Raw genomic sequence first — 22,794 nt, 5'->3', positions numbered from 1 at the left:
GACTCGGTCTCAAAAAAAAATAAAAAAATTAAAAAAAACAAAAATTGGGCTGGGCTCCATGGCTCACGCCTGTGATCCCAGCACTTTGGGAGGCCAAGGCGGGCGGATCACAAGGTCAGGAGTTCAAGACCAGCCTGGCCAACGTAGTGAAACCCCGTCTCTACTAAAAAAAATACAAAAAATTAGCCGGGCGTGGTGGCAGGCGCCTGTAATCCCAGCTACTCAGGAGGCTGAGGCAGGAGAATTGCTTGAACCGGGGAGGAGGCTGCAGTAAGCCAAGATTGCGCCATTGCACTCCAGCCTGGGCGACAGCCTGAGACTCCATCTCAAAAAAAAAAAAAAAAAAGACGGAACCAAAACAAAAACAGCAGTCAGCCATTGCGTCCTATCTGAGCTATGTATTCATATTCATATCTCTGGTGACTTTTTTTTTGGAAGAGACATGTCCTCACTCTGTTGCCCAGGCTGGAGTAAGGTGGCACCATCACAGCTCATTGCAGCCTAGGAACTTCTGGGCTCAAGCTGTACTCCCACCTCAGCCTCCCAAGTGGCTGGGACTATAGGCACACACCACCACCTCAGACTGATGTTTAAATTTTTTTGTAGAGACGGGGTCTTCCTATGTTGCCCAGGCTGGTGTTGTACTCCTGCACTCAAGCAATCCTCTTGCCTCTGCCTACCATAGTGCTGGGATTACAAAAAGTAAAAAATTCCCTGGCGTGGTGGTGCATGCCTTTAGTCCAAGTTACCTGGAAGGCTGAGGCAGAAGGATGGCTTGAGCACAGGAGTTCGTGGCTGCAGAGAACTCTGATTGCACCATTGCACTCCAGCTTGGGTGACACAACCAGACCCTGTCTCAAAAAAAAAAAAAAAAAAAAAGGTCCAGACATGGTGGTTCACGCCTGTAATCCCAGCACTTTGGGAGGCCAAGGCGGGTGGATCACCTGAGTTCAGGAGTTCAAGACCAGCCTGGCCAACATGGTGAAACCCCGTCTCTACTAAAAATATAAAAATTAGCCGGGCGTGGTGGCACGCGCCTGTAATCCCAGCTATTCGGGAGGTTGAGGAGGAGAATCGCTTGAACCCGGGGGAAAGGGGTTGCAGTGAGCCGAGATCACGCCATTACACTCCAGCCTGGGTGACAAGAGCAAAACTCTGTCTCAAAAAAAAAAAAAAAAAATCATTCTGTCATTCTGGCTGCTGTTAGAAGAATGCCCATAATGCAACAGGGAGATCAGAGACAAGACTGGTAACCGATGTGTCGGAGTTGAGACTCAGTTTCGCAGATTGCATTGGCAAGTGACCAAGTGGGTGGTGCCACGATTGACAACCCTATTTCTTACCTCACTGAGTGGATGTAAAAGGATTAAACCACACTGGGGAACACAAGTGCTCAGCCCTGAGGCACCCTCACACACCTCGGCTCTTGTGAACACTAGCGTTCCTGCCGAAGCACCCCTACTTACCCCGCTGAGCAGAGCCTGAGCCTGCAGCCTTCAGACACCTGGAGAAAGCCACATGCTCCGCCTCCCGGCCCCGCAAGGGCGTGTCAGCTACAAGGGGCGTGTCCTCCCTAGGCCCCGCCCCGCGCTGCGTGCCCACGTTGCACCGGCCTTCGCGCCAGTCCGCTGGGCTGCGGGGATTGCGGCGCCTGAGGGAGTCGCTGACGGGCAAGCTGAGTGGAGGCTGGCGGACGAGCCACAGCGACCTGCGGCAGGTGAGCTGTCTGCGCCCTCCCGGGGCCTTCCTTCCGCCCGGCTCCTCGGACTGCGCCGTGTCCTTCGCGGGCACTGCCTGGGTACAGGCCTTCGTACCTGGGCTCAGCCAGGCCACAGCCCTCTGCGTCCCCGGCGCGGGTCTGAGGGGAGACCGGGCAGGCCGGAAGCTGAGTGAGGCCGGGCAGAAGGACGAAAACGAGCGTGGAGGGGCTGTCAGGGGAGGGCGAAACCCCGGACGCCGCTCTCGAAAATCGTCTCCCCGGGGGCGCGGGGAGGCCTGAGCGGCTTGCTTTGGCGTCCCCGTTGGGCCCACCCCCTCCTAGCGTCACGGCCGTACTGGGCGAGGTGACCCCCGGGGTCGTAGCTGGGGACGTCGGCGGTGCTGACAGGGGATGCCGGCAGAGATTGGAGCCCGGCTTAGCGGCTTCCCGGGCTGTTGGCACTGGCCGGGTCTCTGCCCTTCCTCCAGTGCCCTTATCTCTATAGGAAGTGCCCCTTGAGTGGGTGTCGTGACTTGACGAGTGAACCCTGGTACAGCTTGGAGCAGAGTCGGACTGGGAGGGATCAAGTGTGGGGGTAGCCGGTTAGTCTGGACACGGGTTTACCTGTCACCTTCTGAGCGCAGTGCTCTGGGTGCATTAATTACCCTGCAGAAGCTGCCAGGACCTCCTTGCAGTCTTTGCACGAGGCCTGCCTGTGTCACGCCATTTAAATCGCGTCTGGGCCGGGGCGGTGGCTCACGCCTGTAATTCCAGCACTTTGGGAGGCCGGGCCTGGCGGATTGCTTGAGGTCAGGAGTCCGAGATCAGACTGGTCAACATGGTGAAACTCTGTCCCTACTAAAAATACAAAAATTAGCCTGAGGTGTTGGGGCATGCCTGTAATCCCAGCTACTAGGGAGGCTGAGGCAGGAATCCCTTGAAACTGGGAGGCAGAGCCTGGGCGACAGAGCGAGACTCCATCTCAAAAAAAGAAAGAAAAAAAAGCACTGCATAGTACTTTCCACTGGAGGAAGCCCTCTCCTTTCAGCCCCTTGCAAAGCCTTGCGAGCTGATCATTTTTCCACGTGTAAAACGAGGTCAGTGTTAAGACTCAACTTAGGCTGGGCAGGGGGTGGCTCACGCCTGTAATCCCAGCACTTTGGGAGGCCGATGTAGGCGGATCACCTGAGGTCAGGACTTAGAGACCAGCCTGGTCAACATGATGAAACCCCGTCTCTACTAAAAATACAAAGAATTAAATGGGCAGGATGGCGCGTGCCTGTAATCCCAGCTACTGGGGAGATTGATTTTGAAGGATCACTTGAGCCCAGGAAGTGGAGGTTGCAGTGAGCTGAGATCGCATCACTGCACTCCAGCTTGGGTGACAGAGTGAGACCCTGTCTCAAAAAAGAAAAAATAAATATCACAAGACAAAATTTGTGCTTACCAGGAGTTCACAGTTAAATAAGACATATAAAAGCTTACTTGGTAAAATTAGAAAAAGTTATCAGAGACAACATTTAGGTTTAAACACTGGTGAGGGTGTGGGAATTTGTAGAGCCTTGGAAACACACACACTCATTGAATGACCTCATCTAAATGGGGATGTGAAGAGGGAAATCCTGTGATTCCTCCATTGTCTGACTTGATTTCCTTTTTTCCTTTGCTGTGGCAACATGTTGAAATGCTGTGAGTCACCAAAAGGGGGAACATGAGCAACTCTAGAAATGCCAGTGCCAATGAGTTACAGACAATAAAGCATTGACTGCCTTTAGCTCATCCCTCATCAAATCTGTTGAAAACTTGTAAAATTGGACAGCTAGAGCTACCTTGATTTTTTGGTTTCCTTTTAACAGCTGACTCTCTTCACAGGACATTTGGGCTCTACATCAGGATTGCACCCAAAACTGGAATATCACTCCTCCAGGAGGGCGATATACTTTGAAAATTAGAATTGTGGGCCCAGCGCAGTGGCTCACGCCTGTAATCCCAGCACTTTGGGAGGCCGAGGTGGGTGGATCGCCTGAGGTCAGGAGATAGAGACCAGCCTGGCCAACATGGAGAAATCCTGTCTCTACTAAAAAAAAAAAAAAAAAAAAAATTAGCTGGGCATGGTGGCACGTGCCTATAATCTGAGCTACTTGAGAGGCTGAGGCAGGAGAATCACTTGAACCTGTGAGGCGGAGGTTGCGGTGAGCTGAGATCCAGCCACTGCACTCCAGCCTGGGCGACAGAGCGAGACTCTGTCTCAAAAAAAAAAAAAAAAAAAAGAAAAGAAAATTAGAATTGTGTATTTCAGTGTAAAATTTGAAATTCAGCTTCTAACTCCTTGGAGAGAAAAGAGATTAAAAACTTGACCTAGACTGGGTGCAGTGGCTCACGCCTGTAATCCCAGCACTTTGGGAGACTGAGGCAGGTGGATCACCTGAAGTCAGGAGTTCCAGACCAGCCTGGCTAACATGTTGAAACCCCGTCTCTACTAAAAATACAAAAATTAGCCTTGCAATTTCGAGACCAGCCTGGCTAACATGGTGAAACCCTGTCTCTACTAAAAATACGAAAATTAGCCTTGCAAAAAGTAGCCTGTAATCCCAGCTACTCGGGAGACTGAGGAAGGAAGATTGCTTGCAGCCAGGAGGCAGAGGCTGCAGTGAGCTGAGATCGTGCCATTGCACTCCAGCCTGGGCAACGAGCGAAACTTCGTCTCAAAGAAAAAAAATTAGGCCGGGCGCGTTAGCGTGAACAGTAAGTGGGATGCTGGCACATGCTTATAATCTCAGCTACCTGGGAGGCTGAGGCAGGAAGTTAATACTTGGTGAGCCTAAGTTTTTGGTGTCTTTGGATGCTGCTTGTTGATCTAAGGGGTTTCCAAACCTTTCTTTTTTGGTAAAATTGGGATTATGACTGGGAACCTGTTTTTGGAGTTTCTCAGGTGATTCTTGTTTGGGGTCCTTGTCTAAGGCACAGGCTGGAAAGAGGAGGGAGTGGACTAGTAGGGAAGATAGAGCGGTAAGCGAATAGAATACCTGGGGAAAGGGACACCGAAAGAGGTGATTGTTGTGTGGTGAACTGTGCTGTCAGTGTGTATATCAGAGGCCAACGAAGTGGTTATTCTCTTCACTTGGCTTAGGGAAAAAATTAATTTTTGTTTCACAAATAGATTCGTTTCTTTCCCAGGAGTATCATAGGCCTAATTACTGTCATAGTTCTCAGTAACTTTAAAAAGGCTGTGGGGAAGAATGGCATAACAGACTGGTGTCTTGTACCCAGCCTGCCTTTTTCTTATTCTTCTTTTTTTTTTTTTTTTTTTTGAGACGGAGTCTTGCTCTGTTGCCCAGGCTGGAGTGCAGTGGCACAATCTCGGCTCACTGCAAGCTCTGCCTCCCGGGTTCACGCCATTCTCCTGCCTCAGTCTCCCGAGTAGCTGGGACTATAGGTGCCCGCCACCACGCCTGGCTAATTTTTTGTATTTTTAGTAGAGACGGGGTTTTACCGTGTTAGCCAGGATGGTCCCGATTTCCTGACCTCGTGATCTTCCCGCCTCAGCCTCCCAAAGTACTGGGATTACAGGCGTGAGCCACCGGGCCCGGCCTTTTTTTTTTTTTTTTGAGACAGTCTTGCTCTGTCATCCAGGCTGGAGTGTGGTGGCATAATCTCAGCTCACTGCAATCTCAGCCTGCTGGGTTCAAGCTATTCTCCAGCCTCAGCCTCCTGAGTTGCTGGGATTACAGCTGTATGCCACCATGCCTGGCTAATTTTTGTATTTTTAGTAGAGATGAGGTTTCACTGTGTTGGCCAGGCTGGTCTCGTACTCCTGACCTCAGGTGATCCACCCACCTCGGCCTCCCAAAGTGCTGGTATTAACAGGCGTGAGCCACAGCGCCCGGCCTTTTTTTTTTTTTTTCTTAGCCGGAGTCTTGCTCTGTCACCCAGGCTAGAGTGCAGTGGCGCCATCTCGGCTCACTGCAACCTCTGCCTTCTGGGTTCAAGTGATTCTCCTTCCTCAGCCTCCCGAGTAGCTGGGATTACAGGTGTGTGCCAGCACGCCCAGTTAATTTTTGTATTTTTAGTAGAGATGGAGTTTTGCCATGTTGGTCAGGCTGGTCTCAAACTCCTGACTTCAAGTGGTCTACCTACCTGGGCCTTCTAAAGTGCTGGGATTACAGGTGTGAGCGACCGTGCCCGGCTAAGGGCCTACTATTTTTTTTTTTTTTTTTTTTTGAGACAGAGTTTCACTCTTGTCACCCAGGCTGGAGTGCAGTGCCGTGATCTTGGCTCACTGCAACTTCCACCTCCCAGGTTTAAGCGATTCTCCTGCCTTAGCCTCTGGGGAAGCTGGGATTACAGGCGCCTGCCACCATGCCTGGCTAATTTTTTGTATTTTTAGTAGAGACGGGGTTTCACCATGTTGGCCAGGCTGGTCTCAAATTCCTGATGTCAGGTGATCCACCTACCTCTGCCTCCCAAAGTATTGGGATTACAGGCATGAGCCACCGTGCCCAGCTGGGCCTACTATTTTTTGTTTTGCTCATGTTGACATGTCTGAGATAGAGGGCCTATTATTAAAGCACTGTGCTAAGGCTGCGAGAAGGTACTAGTGTGATTGAAACAATCTCGTATTATAATGCCATCCTGATTTTAGTTAATCTAGTTGACTGGCTGGCCTCATAAGTAGCTGTGATGATCATAATTTTTATGCCAAACACATGTAATTGAGCATACAGGTGTACTGAAAGAATTAGGTGGAACAGGATATTTGAAATCAGAATTGTTCTGGAAAGTCGGGAACATAAAGCTTTGTCTTAACACAGTTGTCTGTATTGCACAATTAATATTTACAGAATGGTGCACCTTATGTTATCTTTTTATTTTTCCACCTAACTCTCTAGATTGAAAGGTACTTAACGTGCAGAAGATCTTATCCTTCTTTGTAGTCACAGTACTGAAGAAGGTGATAAATATTTGTTGATGATAATGTAATATCACCTGTCCAAGTGTAGCCATCATCTTCAGTAGTTACTTGATCTGCTGTTGTCTCTGGCAAGACCACTATGTGCTGCCGCAGAGGAGCTGTTGTCACCTTGAACTATCTCTGTGGCAGTCTGGAGGAGGGCAGGAGGGAGAAGGGAAGGAATAAATGAACAAAGCTGAGTGTGGATAGTAGTGTTTGAAGGCAGATGAAAAAGCAAACTTAGTGAAGTGTGGCCTGGGTGGTCCTCTAACTTCTACCTAGAAGACATTAAATCTTTACTCCCTTCTTTTTATGTAGGAAGGACACAGGGAAAGTCAGGCCTTTGGTCTGCTTGGTAATAGCAGGTATCCCACTAATTAGAATATAACTTAAAAAAACTCCATTCCTCTAGCAAAATGTTCAAATGTCTGTGCTCAGTGTCACATTTGTCCTGCTTTGTAAGACTTTTTGTGTTTATAAAAAGGCAAGTGGACCCAGAAGGGGAAAAACGTGCTGTGCTGAGAAACTAGCTGTTATAGGTTATGCTTTTCTGTCTTCGCTTGTGGCTCTTCTAGTTATTTGAGACAGGCAAAAACCCCAAAGTGTTTTTCCTACTCTGTTCCCACAGTCACTCAACACAACACTTCTGACACCAGATATATGGGAGTTGTTTCCCCATACACCAAGCAGTTCTCTAGTAGACACATCAGCGGGGTGTCCTCTAAGTCAGTTAAATTCTAACACTCTATCTGGAGATAGTGTCAGATCCCACCGGTTGAGGGCTCAGTCCCACAAAACTGTCCCAACTTGAGGCACTAGTCACAAGTAGTAAATTGTCACCTGTTCTTCTGACCTACCAGCTATAAATTGAGAGTTCTGACAGTCCCTCCTCGGGTTTGATTAATCTGCTAGAGTGGCTCACAGAACTCAGGAAAACACTTTACTTATATTTACCCGTTTACTCTAAAGGATATTAAGAAGGATACAGATGGCTGGGCGTGCTGGCTCATGCCTGTAATCCCAGCACTTTGGGAGGCCAAGGAGGGCAGATCACCTGAGGTCAGGAGTTTGAGACCAGCCTGACCAACATGGTGAAACGCCATCTTTACTAAAAATACAAAAAAATTAGCTGGGCGTGGTCGTGCATGCCTGTAGTCCCAGCCACTAGGGAGGCTTAGGCAGGAAAATTGCTTGGACCCTGGGGACGGAGGTTGCAGTGAATTGAGATCACACCACTGCACTCCATCCAGCCTGGGCAACAGAGTGGGAAAAAAGAAAAAAGGATACAGATGAATAGCTAGATGGAAGAGATGTATAGGGTGAGGCATATAGAAAGGGGCATGGAGCTTCTACGCCCTCTCTGGAACTTTCATGTAGTCAGCTATTCTGAAGCTAATGCAAACCCTGGGGGGGGTGTATGTGTGTGTGTTTGTTTATGGAGGCTTCATTACAAAGGCATAATTGAATACATTATTGGCCATTGGTGATCAATTCAACCTTTAGACCTTCTCCCCTCCCCTGAGGTTAAGTGGGTAGAGCTGAAAGTTCCCACCCTCTAATCACATAGTTGGTTCCCCAGGCAATCAGCCCCTATCCCAAGGCTATCTAGGAGCCCACCAAGAGTTACTTACTTACAACAAAAGATGCTTCTATTACCAGCCGGGTGCAGTGGCTCACACCTGTAATCCCAGCACTTTGGGAGGCAGATCACGAGGTCAGGAGTTCAAGACCAGTCTGGCCAAAATAGTGAAACCCTGTCTCTACTAAAAATACACAAAAAATTAGCTGGGTGTGGTGGTGTGCGCCTGTAATCCCAGCTACTCAGGTGGCTGAGGCAGGAGAATTGCGTGAACCTGGGAGGTAGACGTTGCAGTGAGCCAAGATCATACCACTGCACTACAGCCTGGGTGACAGAATGAGACTCTGTCTCAAACAAAACAAAACAAGATGCTCCTATTACCCAGGAAATTCCAAGGGATTTAGGAAATTACAAAAGTTTTAGGAGTTCTGTGTCAGGAACTGGGGTTAAAGACCAATATCAGAACAAAAGATTCTCCTAGTGCTCCCATCTACAAAAGTTTTAGGAGCTTTGTGCTAGGAACCTAGGGTGCAGATGAAATATATCTATACATCTTTTTGTGTGTTTGTTTTTTGAGATGGAGTCTTGCTGCGACACCCAGGCTGGAGTGCAGTGGCGCTATCTCAGCTCACTGCAACCTCCGCTTCCCAGGCTCAAGCGATTCTCCTGCCTCAGCCTCCCGAGTAGCTGGGACTACAGATGTGCGCCACTATACCTGGCTAATTTTTGCCTTTTTAGTAGAGACGAGGTTTCACCATATTAACCAGGCTGGTCTCAAACTCCTGACCTCAAGTGGTCCGCCCGCCTCAGCCTCCCAAAGTGCTGTGATTACAGGCGTGAGCCACGGTGCCCGGCCTCATATGCCCCATTTTTTTTTTTTTTTTTTTTTTTTTGAGACTAAGTCTCACTCTGTCGCTCAGGCTGGAGTGCAGTGGCCGGATCTCAGCTCACTGCAAGCTCCGCCTCCCAGGTTTACGCCATTCTCCTGCTTCAGCCTCCCGAGTAGCTGGGACTATAGGCAACCGCCACCACACCCGGCTAGTTTTTTGTATTTTTTAGTAGAGATGGGGTTTCATCGTGTTAGCCAGGATGGTCTCGATCTCCTGACCTCGTGATCCGCCCATCTCAGCCTCCCAAAGTGCTGGGATTACAGGCTTGAGCCACCGCGCCTGGCCTATATGCCCAAATTTTAAAGGAGGCAACACATTCAAGTCCAAATAGCTAAAGGTAGAAGGATCAAGAAACAGTAATATGAGGCCATTTGACAGGTATATATAGTCATCCCTCAGTATCTATGGAGATTGGTTCCAGGACCCCTCAAGGGTACCAAGATCCAGGATGCTCAAGTTTCATTTTTTCTTTTTTTTTTTTTTTTTTTGAGACGGAATCTTGCACTGTCACCCAGGCTGGAGTGCAGTGGTGCGATTTCGGCTCACTGCAACCTCCACCTCCCGGGTTCAAATGATTCTCCTGCCTCAGCCTCCAGAGTAGCTGGGATTATAGGTGTGCACCACCACGCCTGTCTAATTTTTGTATTTTTAGTAGAGATGAGGTTTCACCATGGTGGCCAGGCTGGTCTGGAACTCCTGACTTCAGGTGATCTGCCGGCCTCGGCCTCCCAAAGTGCTGGTATTACAGGCATGAGCCACCATTCCCAGCTCAAGTTTCTTATATAAAATGGTGTATAGAATTTGCATGTAACTTATATCTTTCGTATTCTTTAAATCATCTGTATTTATAATACCTAATACAGTGCTACGTAAATAATTGTTATATTGTATTGTTTAGGTAATCATGACAAGAAAAAAAGTCTGTACATGTGTAGTACAGATGCAGCCATCTTGTTTTTTTTTCTTCCCCCCTGAAGATTGATTGGTTGATTGAGAGGGCATCTCGCTCTGTCACCCAGGCTGGAGTGCAATGGTGCAGTCTTGGTTCACTGCAACCTCCGCCTCCTGGGTTCAAGCGATTCTCTTGCCTTAGCGTCCCAAGTATCTGGGATTACAGGTGCCTGCCACAACCCCCGGCTAATTTTTACATTTTTAGCAGATTACGGGGTTTCACCATGTTGGCTAGGCTGGTCTTGAACTCCTGACCTTAAGTGATTCACCCACTTCCACCTCTCAAAGTGCTATGATTACAGGCGTGAGCCACCATGCCAGGCCTTTTTGTGAATATTTTTAATCTGAGGTTGAGGCCGGGCGCGGTGGCTCAAGCCTGTAATCCCAGCACTTTGGGAGGCTGAGACGGGCGGATCACGAGGTCAGGAGATCGAGACCATCCTGGCTGACACGGTGAAACCCCGTCTCTACTAAAAAATACAAAAAACTAGCCGGGCGAGGTGGCGGGCGCCTGTAGTCCCAGCTACTCCGGAGGCTGAGGCAGGAGAATGGCGTGAACCCGGGAGGCGGGGCTTGCAGGGAGGGGGGAACTGGCCCCTCCCCCCCAGCCGGGGGGGGGGAGCGAGACCCCGCCTCAAAAAAAAAAAAAAAAAAAAAAATCTGAGGTTGGTTGAATCCACAAATGCAGAGCCCATGGATATGTAGGGCTGACTGTACTGTATTGAGCCTCTAAGGTGTGCAGAGTATTGGCACTGAGGGGATGTGCAAATACAACAGCAAACCAAGCATAGTCTTTGTTTACTAGGAGCTGGTAGTAACTTTGAGAAGACACAAAACAGTAAAATCACTTTGTAAGGTTTATGAGAGTTTTGAGAGGCCGGGGAAGTTAGAGTGGAGAAATTGAGAAAACGGGAGAACTTGCACTGAACCCGCTAAGATGGAGTAGGAAGAGAAGAGAAGGAAGGAGGCCAGAGAAAGAAGAAACCTTTCTTAGAGCACTCAGGGTCTTACTGAAAACTTTACCCATAAAAAGAGAATGTCACTGATAGACTCCTTTTAGAACAGGGATTGATTTTTTTGTTTTTGTTTTTATTTTTGTTTTTGAGAGAAGTCTCGCTTTTGTCCCCCAGGCTTGAGTGCAATGGCTCAATCTTGGCTCACTGCAACCTCTGCCCCCTGGGTTCAAACGATTCTCCTGCCTCTGCCTCCCAAGTAGCTGGGATTAAGGTGCCTGCCACCACCATGCCCAGCTAATTTCTGTATTTTTGTTAGCGACAGGGTTTTACCATGTTGGCCAGGCTGGGCTCGAACTCCTGACCTCAGGTGATCTGCCCACTTTGGCCTCCCAAAGTGCTGGGATTACAGGCGTGAGCCACCATGCCTAGCCACAGGCAACATTTTAAAACTATACTATTGTCCTGGAGAGAGAATCTGAAGCCTTGCTCTGATTCTGAAAGGAATTTGCAACCAAAAACAGGATAAGGGGCCGGGCGCGGTGGCTCATGCCTGTAATCCCAGCACTTTGGGAGGCTGAGGCAGGCGGATCACGAGGTCAGGAGATCGAGACCATCCTGGCTAACACTGTGAAACCCCGTCTCTACTAAAAATACAAAAGATTTAGCCGGGTGTGGTGGCGGGCGCCTGTGGTCCCAGCTACTCAGGAGGCTGAGGCAGGAGAATGGCGTGAACCCGGGAGACGGAGCTTGCAGTGAGCCGAGATCGCACCACTGCACTCCAGGCTGGGCGACAGAGCAAGACTCCGTCTCAAAAAAAAAAAAAAAAAAAAACGGATAAGGATTATTCTGACAAATACCCTTTCTTCCCATCTTCAGAAGTACACATCTCTCAATTTGTGTCTTCGAACACAAATTGTGTTCGAAAAAGGAAGTATTTGAGTAGATTAAAGACAGAAACCCTAGGACATTCCTTTGTAAACAAACAGCCTTTTACCAAACACCAACTGTCAAGGGACTTGCCTGAGTACTTGTCCAAAGGACAGCGTGTCCCCATGTGTAAGCAGTGGTCTAATCTGGTTCCTAGGAGAGGACTGCTGAGGCCGCAGCAACTTAACTAGCTGGTGTGGGTGAGGCAGAAGTGTTTAGAGCTCAAGGTCTGCCTTTAGTCAAGGACAGCTGATTAGAGTATGTGCCTGTCCCTAATACAGGGTTAGAGCTCAGTACCAATGCTGGGGATGAGGTGAGTTGAAGACACAGAAACTACATGGTTTTTTGGAAGGTCATGAAGTTTTCAAGGAGCTAGTGGGCAACTGGAAATGATGTGTGGAAGAGTAGATGGAGCTCTGGCCCAGTGGCCAGAAAGCTCTGGGCAGGTCAGGTCTGGGAACAATGGCTAATCCAGGCCCAGCTTCCCACTGCTGATTTGGACACACAGGCCTAAAATAAGAGACCGTGCCCAGAGCCACTGGTCACTTAGCACAGGTAGTGGGAAATGGTAGCCAGCAAATGTTTAATTGAGTATCTTATGTCTCCTAGACCATAGCTGAGCAAAGTAAGCCAAGCTCGAGGTCCTGAGGGGACTGAGGAGCTGAGCTCAGTCCCTTTTGGCCCTCCTTTTTCTTTCTCTCATTTTAAGTATGGAAGCTCACTTATTTCTTTTATGTATTGGCCATGTGTATAGGGTTTTGTTTGAAAAAAGGCTTGAGGCTGGGCATCATGGCCCACGACTGTAATCCCAGTACTCTGGGAGGCCAAAGAGAGATTGCTTGAGCCCAGGAGTTCGAGACCAACCTGGGCAACATAGAGACCCTGTCTCGACAAAAAAAAATTTAATTAGCTAGACGTGGTAGTGAATGCCTATAGTGCCAGCTGCTCCAGAGGCTAAGTTGGAAGTATCACCTGAGCCCAGGAGTTGAGGCTGCAATGAGCTATGAGCCATTGCACTTCAGCCTGAGCAACACAGCAAGACCCTGTCTCAAAAAAAAAAAAAAAAAAAAAGTTTGGGCACAGTGACTCCTGTCTGTAATCCCAGCACTTTGGGAGGCCAAGGTGGGTGGATCACCTGAGATCAGGAGTTTGAGACCAGCCTGACCTCTAAAAATACAAAATTAGCCAGGCGTGGCCGGGCACAGTGGCTCATACCTGTAGTCCCAGCATTTTGGGAGGCCGAGGCGGGTGGATCACCTGAGGTTGGGAGTTCGAGACCAGCCTGACCAACATGGAGAACCCTTGTGTCTACTAAAAATACAAAATTAGCTGGATGTGGTGGTGCATACCTGTAGTCCCAGCTACTCAGTAGGCTGAGGCAGGAGAATCGCTTGAACCCAGGAGGCAGAGGTTGCAGCAAGCCAAGATTGTGCCATTGCACTCTATTGTTTTGCTGCAACAACAGCGAAACTCCACCTCAAAAAAAAAAAAAAGGCTTGAGTATACCTCTCACGGGCTTGGAGAACGCCTGAGCTGTTGGACAGGTTGCCTTTTCCATTTTATCTGCTTTTTTCTGAAGCTGTTCATTCATTGTTGCCTAATCATGTCCTCAGTCAGTAGTTGATGTTCTGGGCTATTTGAATTTCCTCTGAATAACGATTAATGGAGATAATGATGTTTGACCAGTTCTGGGAACTCTTGGGAATTAAAGGAATTAAACTCTTGGACATTAAACTTCACTTTAATATGTATAGTTGTGTGTGCTGCCCCATTGGAGAAGATTGTAACAGGAAGTTACTCAGTTTTACAGCAAACTGCTGGGATTTTTGATTTTTTCTTTTTTTTTTTCAGTAAATTATGATAACTGTAGCATTTTCCTTTGCAATAATGATAACCTAAAGCCTTGGTGTTTCCTCCAAAATGTGCATAGATACAGGATGTGGGCTTGTTACAAAGTTGTATAACTGTTGCCTTTTTGTGGCTGACCCCTTCCCTAGAGAACAACATGAAGAGACCTTGCTGCTGCTATGAAACACAGACTCTAAGGACAACTTGGGGGACACTGGATGTTTTTTCACAGATGTAGACATCAAGGAGTCAGTGGTTTGTGTATGCATTGAGTGGAGAAGGCTGGCAAGCATTTGCCACCATGACAGTTAAAAATGTGCCTGTACATTTCTCTCTTTTTTTGAGACAGGATCTCACTCTGTCGCCTAGGCTGGAGTGCAGTGGTGTGGTTTTGGCTCATTACAACCTCCACCTCCTGGGCTCAAGCAATCCTCATGCCTCAGACTCCTGAGTAGCTGGGACGACAGGCATGTGCCACCATGCCCAGCTAATTTTTGTAGTTTTTTTTGTAGAGACAGGGGTTTTTGCCATGTTGCCCAGGCTGGTATACATTTCTTTATATAAAGAGGGGGCAAGGAACACAGTGTTATGCTACCAATCAGGCTTTCAGAGACCATAAAACAAAATCTAAAAGGTACGCTCTCAGTAGTCATATCTGTGGAATGTAAGGAGGCCAGTTTAAGACCAATGTAATGCAGCATTTTCCCTTCATATATGAAACAGTGAGTTACTCAAGCACAAAGCGTCAAATGCTTGATCCCCCAACAGGGCCATTCTCATCCTTCACCAAGTGTTTAGTCATTAGGCAGCCATCATCCTCCCTCCCTTTCTCCCTCCCTTCGTCCCTTCCTTCCTTCCTTCCTTCCTTCTGCAGTGGCATAGTCATGGGCTCAAGTGATCCACCTCAGCCTCACGAGTAGCTGGGACCACAAGCACTCACCACCATATCCAGCTAATTTTATTTTACTTTTTAAAAATTTTTTGAAACAGAGCCCTACTCTGTCACATAGGCTGGAATGCAGTGGCACGATCTTGGCTCACTGCAGGCTCCAACCCCAGGGTCAAGTGATCCTCCTACCTCAGGCTCCCAGATAGCTGGGACTACAGGCGTGTGCCACCATGCTCAGCTAAGTTTTGTATTTTTTGTAGAGATGGGGTTTTGCCATGTTGCCCAGGCTAGTCTGGAACTCCTGTACTCAAGCTATTCACTTGCCTTGGCCTCCCAAAGTGCTGGGATTACAGGTGTGAGCCACTGTGTCCAGCCTCATCCAGCTAGTTTTATAATTTCTGGGGGGAGGTAGCAACAGGGATCTGTATATGTTGCCCAGGCTGGTCTCGAACTCCTGGCCTCAGTGATCCTCCTGTCTCAGCCTCCCAAAGTGTTGGGATTATAGGTGTGAGCTACCACACCTGCCCCATTATTCTTTTTTTTTTGAGACAGAGTCTCACACTGTCACCCAGGCTGGAGTGCAGTGGTGCAATCTCTGCTCACTGTAGGCTCCGTCTCCCGGGTTCACGCCATTGTCCTGCCTCAGCCTCCTAAGTAGCTGGGATTACAGGTGCCCGCCACTACGCCTGGCTAATTTTTTGTATTTTTAGTAGAGATGGGTCTCACCGTGTTAGCCAGGATGGTCTCGATCTCCTGACCTCATGATCCACCCACCTCAGCCTTCCAAAGTGCTGGGATTATAGGCGTGAGCCACCACGCCCGGCCCGTTATTCTTATACCTGAGATTCACCTTTAATTGCCCTATGTCATCAGCACTTTGAGAATGCCTCTGGAAATGATTCATTCAGTCAACAAACCCTGATTGGTGTGTAGTTGGGTAATAGGAGGCCAAGATAAATGAACTGTAATCTGGAAAACAAACATATAAACAGATACATACCATAACAAGATACAAGTGCTAGGATGGATCATAAAAGGCTTACTTAGGTAGCTCTGAATGTAATATCAGGCCTACAATATTATCACTTAATGTTGTTTTTTGGATCTTATTTTTAGAAGCAGCACAACCTTTTTCTTGGAGGAAATAATAGCAAGGAATAGGGGAGCTGTTCTGACTGAAGCAGGGTATAGGAGGCCCACAGCCTTTCCTGCTTTGCCTCCTGTTCAAAGCCATCCTCCCTGCAGTTCACTGAGAAATGACTCATTGGAGCTCCAAGGAAGTCCTACAGCTAGCTAGTTCCAGACCTGGTAGTAGAAGTTAGTTCTCCTGATTCTTAGCTTTCTTAGCAGTCAGATACCAGACTGATAAACAATAATGAAATTTCTCCCAGTTTTCTGTTCCATCCCACAAAGAAGTCAATAAACACATTTCTGTCAGGGACTTCAGCCTGCCTGGCTTTGTTACTGAGTTCATTTTAAATGTTTAACTTGCAGAGATCCAAATACATACAAATAAGGTCTATTCCCAGGAAGGTACTGTAACCCTTTTCATTGTCATTTGTGGGCAGTGCCAAGCTGCCTCTAATAGCCTCTTCTGTTTTTTTGGTGGAAATTCAGTTACCTCAGAAATCTATGTAAGAGATATTTGATAAAGGTGACTAACAATCTCGTCTCTGTAAATTGATGAAAGGATGAGAGGGGTATTAGACTCATGTCCTCTTTTGAATGCACACTGCTTTTGTGGTCCAGCAGGGTTTCTCAACGTTAGTGCTGTTGACAGTTTGGGCTGGATCGTTTGTGGTGGTGGGGTATGTGCGTGTGTGCGCACATGCAAGCATGTGTGTGCTTTCTGTGCATTATAGGACATTGAGCAGTGTCCCTGACCTCTACCCACTATTGTCAATAGCACATTCCCATCTTTCAGTTGTGACAACTGAACATGTCTGTAAACATTGCCACATCTCCAAACATGTTCCTTGGGGGACAAGTTGGCCCCCAGTGGAGAAACGCTGGATTGGAGATTGGTTGTCATGAGATGAAAATGCAAATCAGATTTGTCACAGGACAAAGTAAATTTTCAGTTACCTAATTAAACCTTTACTTTTTATAAGTCACTCTAAAGAAACAAAAGTGTGTCCTGTCTTCCATCCCTGATTCTCGGTTACTGGAGGGGACCCTTCACCTAAGTCTTGTTCAGGATCTCCTCAAAGGAGTTAAACTGAAACAATATGATATCTTCCCTTAGGTCTTTTGCAGAATTTATTTTGCTAGGCCAGGCACTGTGGCCCACTCCTGTAATCCTAGCACTTTGGGAGGCCAAGGTGATTGGATCGGTTGAGTTCAGGAGTTCAAGACTCACCTGGGCAACATGGTAAAACACCATCTCTACAAAAAATACCGAAAAATTACCTGGGCATGGTGTTGCATGCCTGTAGTCCCAGGTACTTGGGGGACTGAGGTGGGAGGATCACTTGAGCTCAGGAGGTCAAGGCTGCAGTGGGCCGAGATTGACACTGCACTCCAGCCTAGGTGACAAAGTGAGACTCTATCTCAAAAAGTACATATATATATTTTGCTTGAAATTCCAAGATTTTTCTTTCTTTTCTTTCTTTCCTTCTTTTTATTTTTTATTTTTTTTGAGATAGAATCTTGCTCTGTTGCTCAGGCTGCAGTGCAGTGGCGTGATCTCGGCTCACTGCAGCCTCTGCCTCCCCGGTTCTGAGTAGCTAGGACTACAGGCACACACCACCACATCCATCTAATTTTTGTATTTTTAGTAGACATAGGGTTTCACCATATTGGCCAGGCTGGTCTTGAACTCCTGACCTTGTGATCCACTTGCCTTGGCCTCCCAAAGTACTGAGATTACAAGTGTGAGCCATTGTGCCTAACCCCCATATACTTTCAAACAAGAAATGGAAATATCGCTGTGTCCATGAAAAGCCCTATAGGCAGCATCAGATCTATACTAGGGGCCAGATGCAGTACCTCACAACTGTAATCCCAACACAGGGAGGGTGAGAGGATTCCTTGAGGCCAGGAGTTCGAGACCAGCCTGGGCAATATATTGAGACCCTATCTCTACAAAATACTTTTTAAAATTAGCATAGTGGTGCGCACATGTAGTCCTAGCTACTTAGAAGGATGAATTGGGAGGATCGCCTGAGCCCAGGAAGTAGAGTCTGCAGTGAGCTAATACTGCACCACTACAGTCTCCTAAGTAGATGGGACACTCCAGACAGAGCAAAATCCTGTCTCTAAAAACAAACAAATAAATAAATAAATGGCTTACACTGAGGGTCACAGACTTTGAGTTGAGGTTCATCATGAAGAATCTCCATTTTCATTCTAATAGCACTAGATACAGGCTGGGTGCGGTGGCTCACGCCTATAATCCCAGCACTTTGGGAGGCTGATGCAGGCGGATCACGAGGTCAAGAGATTGAGACCATCCTGGCCAACATGCTGAAACCCCGTCTTTACCAAAAATATAAAAAATTAGCTGGGTGTGGTGGCATGTGCCTGTAATCCCTACTACTGGGGAGGCTGAGGCAGGAAAATTGCTTGAACCCAGGAGGCAGAGATTGCAGTGAGCCAAGATTGTGCCACTGCACTCCAGCCTGGTGGCAGAGCAAGACTTGTCTCTCCGTCTCAAAAAAAAAAAGACTGGGTGCGGCGGCTCACCTTGTAATCCCAACACTTTGGGAGGCCAAGGCGGGCAGATCACTTGAGGTCAGCAGTTTGAGACCAGCCTGGGCAACATGGCAATACCTTGACTCTACTAAAAATACAAAAATTAGTTGGGTGTGTTGGCCTGTAGTCCTAGCTACTCAGGAGGCTGAGGCACAAGAATTGCTTGAACCCGGAGGGAGTGGGGAGGGATAGCGTTAGGAGATATACCTAATGTAAATGACGAGTTAATGGGTGCAGCACACCAACATGGCACATGTATACATATGTAACAAACCTGTATGTTGTGCACATGTACCCTAGAACTTAAAGTATAATTAAAAAAAAAAAAATTTTTTTTTGAACCCAGGAGTGGGGAGAAAAAGGAAATATTAGGGGACATTTGTTAATTTTACATTTCTTTTTTCTTTTCTCTTCTTTTTCCTTTTTTTTTTTTTTTTTTTTTGAGATAGAGTCTTGCTCTGTGGCCCAGGCTGGAAGCCGGAATTCAGTGGTTCCATCATAGCTCATTGCCACCTCTACCTCCTGGGCTCAAGTGATCTTCCCACCTGAGCCTCCTAAGTAGATGGTACCACAACTGCATGCCACTCCCCTCCACCCCCGTCAGCCTACCAGCTAATTAAAATTTTTTTTTTTTTTTTAGAGATGGGGTCTCCCTGTGTTGCCCAGGCCAGTCTCAAACTCCTAGGCCCAAGCCATCCTCTTTTGCCTTGGCCTCTCAAAGTGCTGGGATTACAGACATGAGCCACTGGGCTCAGCCATTAATTTTAAATTGCAAGGGATGTTTTCTTTAGTTTATTAATCAGCACCATATAATGTCACAGTTTTATAACTCATTTATCTCATTTAATTCTCATACCTACCTTGTGGAATTATCACTGTCCTTTACAGATGAAGAAAGAAACTCCAAGAAATTAAGTAGCTGGCCCAAGTCTACCCAACTGGGATGGGCAGAACCAGGGTTTGCTCTTGGTTGTACCTTTCTAGAGCCTGTGCTTTAACCACATCCATGTGCTGCCTCTTGGCCTCTGTGCATCCAGTAGATTCTCTCATGGCTAGGCTCATCTTAATTAACATTTGTTGGGTGCCTACTACGGCTCAGTCTCTAGAGATCATTGTAAAATCCAGTCCACTGCCCCAGCTCCTTGTGTGTCTTTTGAACACATTAGTATTGTGCTGTGCAGAAAGGACTTCTGTGCATATGCCTGCTGTTACGCTTTTGAACCCAGTTTCTAGAAACTTTCATTCAGATGGGGGGATTCGGTCTTCTTATCATAGAATATATACAGAAATACAAATATTTAAATCTTTATCTAAATTAATAGTCACATATGCCATTTATACAGATAGCAAGTTATAGCCAAGTAACAGTTGTGATGGGAGGCCGTGTCCAGGGAATTTCATACTAGTGAGGAAAGTAGAAAACATGGCTGTGGGGCTGGCTTGGTGGCTAACACCTGTAATCCCAGCACTTTGGGAGACCGAGGCGGGTAGATCACGAGGCCAGGAGATCGAGACCATCCTGGCTAACATGGTGAAACCCCATCTCTACTAAAAATACAAAAAATTAACGGGGTGTGGTGGCGGACACCTGTAGTCCCAGCTACTCGGGAGGCTGAGGCAGGAGAATGGCATGAACCCGGGAGGCGGAGCTTGCAGAGCACCACTGCGCTGCAGCCTGGGCCACAGCACGAGACTCCATCTCAAAAAAAAAAAAAAAGAAAGAAAACATGACTGTGGAAATTTAACATATTGACTGGGCGGAGTAATGCATGCTGATCTGTTTTCTCTTCCCTTCAATCCTGAAAGGTGTCTTTGAAGAGCTGGAGTGTGGAGTGTCTAGAAAGCTTTCCTAGAAAACTAGTGTACATTTTGCTAAATAATCACTGTGTCACTTAGATTTTCTACTCTTTAAGTGTGGTTATGAGATGTGTTCCAAATAATTTGTTATTAACAATGAAGTTTATGAATGCTTTGCCTTTAAAAAAATGTTTGGGTGGGGTGCAGTGGCTCACGCACCCCAGCACTTTGTAATCCCAGCACTTTGGGAGGCTGAGGCAGCCAGATCGCTTGAGTCCAGGAGTTTGAGACCAGCCCGGACAACATGGTGAAACCCCATCTCTACTAAAAATACAAAAATTAGCCAGGTGTGGTGGCTTGTGCCTGTAGTCCCAGCTACTTCAGGGGCTGAAGCAGGAGGATCACTTAAGCCTGGGAAATCCAGGCTGCAGTGAGCTATGATGACACCACTGTACTCCAGCCTGCGTGAAAAAGTGAGTCTCTTAAAAAAAAAAGTTTGGTCGGGCATGGTGGCTCATACCTGTAATCACTGTAATCGCAGCACTTTGGGAGGCCAAAAAGGGAGGACTGTTGAGGCTAGGAGTTCAAGACCAGTCTGGGTTTGATTGGGTTAAAGATTATCCCTGTAAGTTGGCTCCCTTTCTGAGAAGTTGTTTAGAGTAGAAGAGAGAGCTGCATTTACAGCTAATTGCTAGTAATTTCACATCATCTGCAATATATTTTCTGGACACTCTGCCCGACTACTCCTGTGGGACATTGTCATTTATGTGCAAATCAGGCCCTATATACTAAGGGAGGAAAACAGTTGAGGACCTCCTTTTTTAGGAACTCTTGGTGCCTTGTGCATTAAGACAGGGAGTCAGAAGGTAAGAAGGAAGCAGATTCCACTTCGCTTACCACTCTTAGGGTGTAGGCAGGGCCCGCTGGTAGTGCTGGGAAAGCCGACCATCCTTCTTTGAGCAAGTCCAATAGCTGCTGCTGCTAGTTCCGTCCTACCATAGGCACAGTCTGTGTAGGATGAGCCAACCATATGTGGCATTACTGGTTTTTGGCCTGGGCTTGTTTCCTTGCCCCAACTTCAGCCCCCACCAGAATCTGGGCAGTCATTGTGAAGAAGCCTAGGAATAATACCTTACTCTACAGGCCTGTGGAAACGTGTAAAGATACCTTGCAGGCCCAGAGTGAGAAACTGGAGCTGCCTTGTTTGATTGACCAAAGGCTTGTCCTATAGAGTTGCTAATTTTACAGGAAGTTTATGTTAACATACTTTCTATCTATTGCACTACCATTTCTGAGGCACAATATATTTAATATATTTCAGTAGGCAGAAATATAGGACTGCTTAGATTTTAAACACTCAATACATGCTTGACACGGTTTAGTCTATTTCTCTGTAGTTACTATAGCAATGGATGCTATAGAGATGTGCAGACCCTATTGTGACCTCCCTTTGGTATAGGGATGCTCTGGAGCCCTTGGCTTCATTGTCCACTAAGGTCTAGCAGGTCTGATTGCCTCTCTTCAGGCACTGAATATTGGGGTATGCCATCCTCCCCTGCTGGAACCAGCCTTGGCCTGCCCTGTTAGTCATCAAAAATAGATCTCACCAGGGAACAATCTTCTCAGGTTGTTGTGTAATCTGAGTGAGCCAAGGTGAGTGTTTTGGGGACAAGCAGCATCAACTTCTGAATCTTCAGCTGGGCCCGAGCACTTATTTCTCAGAAATAATAGAATCTTGCTCACTTTTCTTTCCTTTTTTTTTTTTTTTATAGACAGAGTCTCGCTCTGTTGACCAGGCTGGAGTGCAGTGGATCGATCTCAGCTCATTGTAGCCTCCACCTCCTGGGTTCAAGCGATTCTCCTGCCTCAGCCTCCTGTGTAGCTGGTATTACAGGCGTGCGCCACCACACCTGGCTAATAATTGTATTTTTAGTAGAGATGGGGTTTCACCATGTTGGCCAGGCTGCTCTAGAACTCCTGACCTCAAGTGATCTGCCCACTTCGGCCTCCCAGAGAGCTGGGATTATAGGTGTGAGTCACCATGCCCGGCCTCTTGCTCACTTTTCATACTAAAACAACAAATTACAGGCTGTAGTTTAACCTGTCTACTGCATGCATAAATGCAGTGTGGTACGAGTGCCTCTAGCCCATAACTTCAGTTTCCATGTTACTAGCAGTCTGTGGTGACACTATACTAATCTCACATGTAGGAACCAATGAGGATTAACTAGGGACACAGGAGGAGTTACCTTGCATTCAGAACGACTCAAGTTTAGTCTCAACTTGATCACTAGCTCTCTGAGTGACCTTGCCCATGTTAATTCTCTTGATCTTAGTTTCTTCAGAGCCAATGAGACACTGCTTGAAAGTGACTTAGCCTGGTATACCCAGGTCTGTCAGACTTACAGTCTAGTGCTGTCTTGGGTGAACTTGAGGGCCGTCTACCAAGGCAGGAATGGCTTCTTTAAAAAAAAAAAAAATTGGCCGGGCGCGGTGGCTCAAGCCTGTAATCCCAGCACTTTGGGAGGCCGAGACGGGCGGATCACGAGGTCAGGAGATCGAGACTATCCCAACATGGGCTAACGTGGTGAAACCCCGTCTCCACTAAAAAATA

The 22,794-nt window shown here is 47.3% G+C and overlaps 1 protein-coding gene and 1 long non-coding RNA gene across 4 annotated transcripts in view; one reads left to right on the top strand and one right to left on the bottom strand.

Moving 5' to 3' along the window:
* Window positions 1-22,794, top strand: part of HMOX2 (heme oxygenase 2) — a 43,555-nt gene that overhangs the window by 5,683 nt on the left and 15,078 nt on the right. The window contains exon 1 of one of the 3 annotated variants that reach the window (XM_003916470.3): window positions 1,148-1,717. The exons of 1 other annotated variant lie outside the window; for it this stretch is intronic. The gene's annotated coding sequence lies outside the window, so the exon portion shown is untranslated. Of the gene's footprint in view, window positions 1-1,147; window positions 1,718-21,319; window positions 21,834-22,794 lie in introns of those variants that run through there. One more of the 3 variants, XM_003916471.3, reaches the window with a different exon arrangement.
* On the bottom strand, window positions 6,546-21,332 carry LOC116271327. The gene is made up of 2 exons (XR_004179885.1): window positions 21,078-21,332; window positions 6,546-6,801 (listed from the first exon to the last, which is right to left on the bottom strand). It is a non-coding gene; the product is annotated as an uncharacterized LOC116271327 (long non-coding RNA).

This window comes from Papio anubis, chromosome 18 (assembly GCF_008728515.1).
Source record: "Papio anubis isolate 15944 chromosome 18, Panubis1.0, whole genome shotgun sequence".
NCBI lineage: Eukaryota > Metazoa > Chordata > Mammalia > Primates > Cercopithecidae > Papio > Papio anubis.
This window is presented reverse-complemented; position numbering and strand designations above follow the sequence as displayed.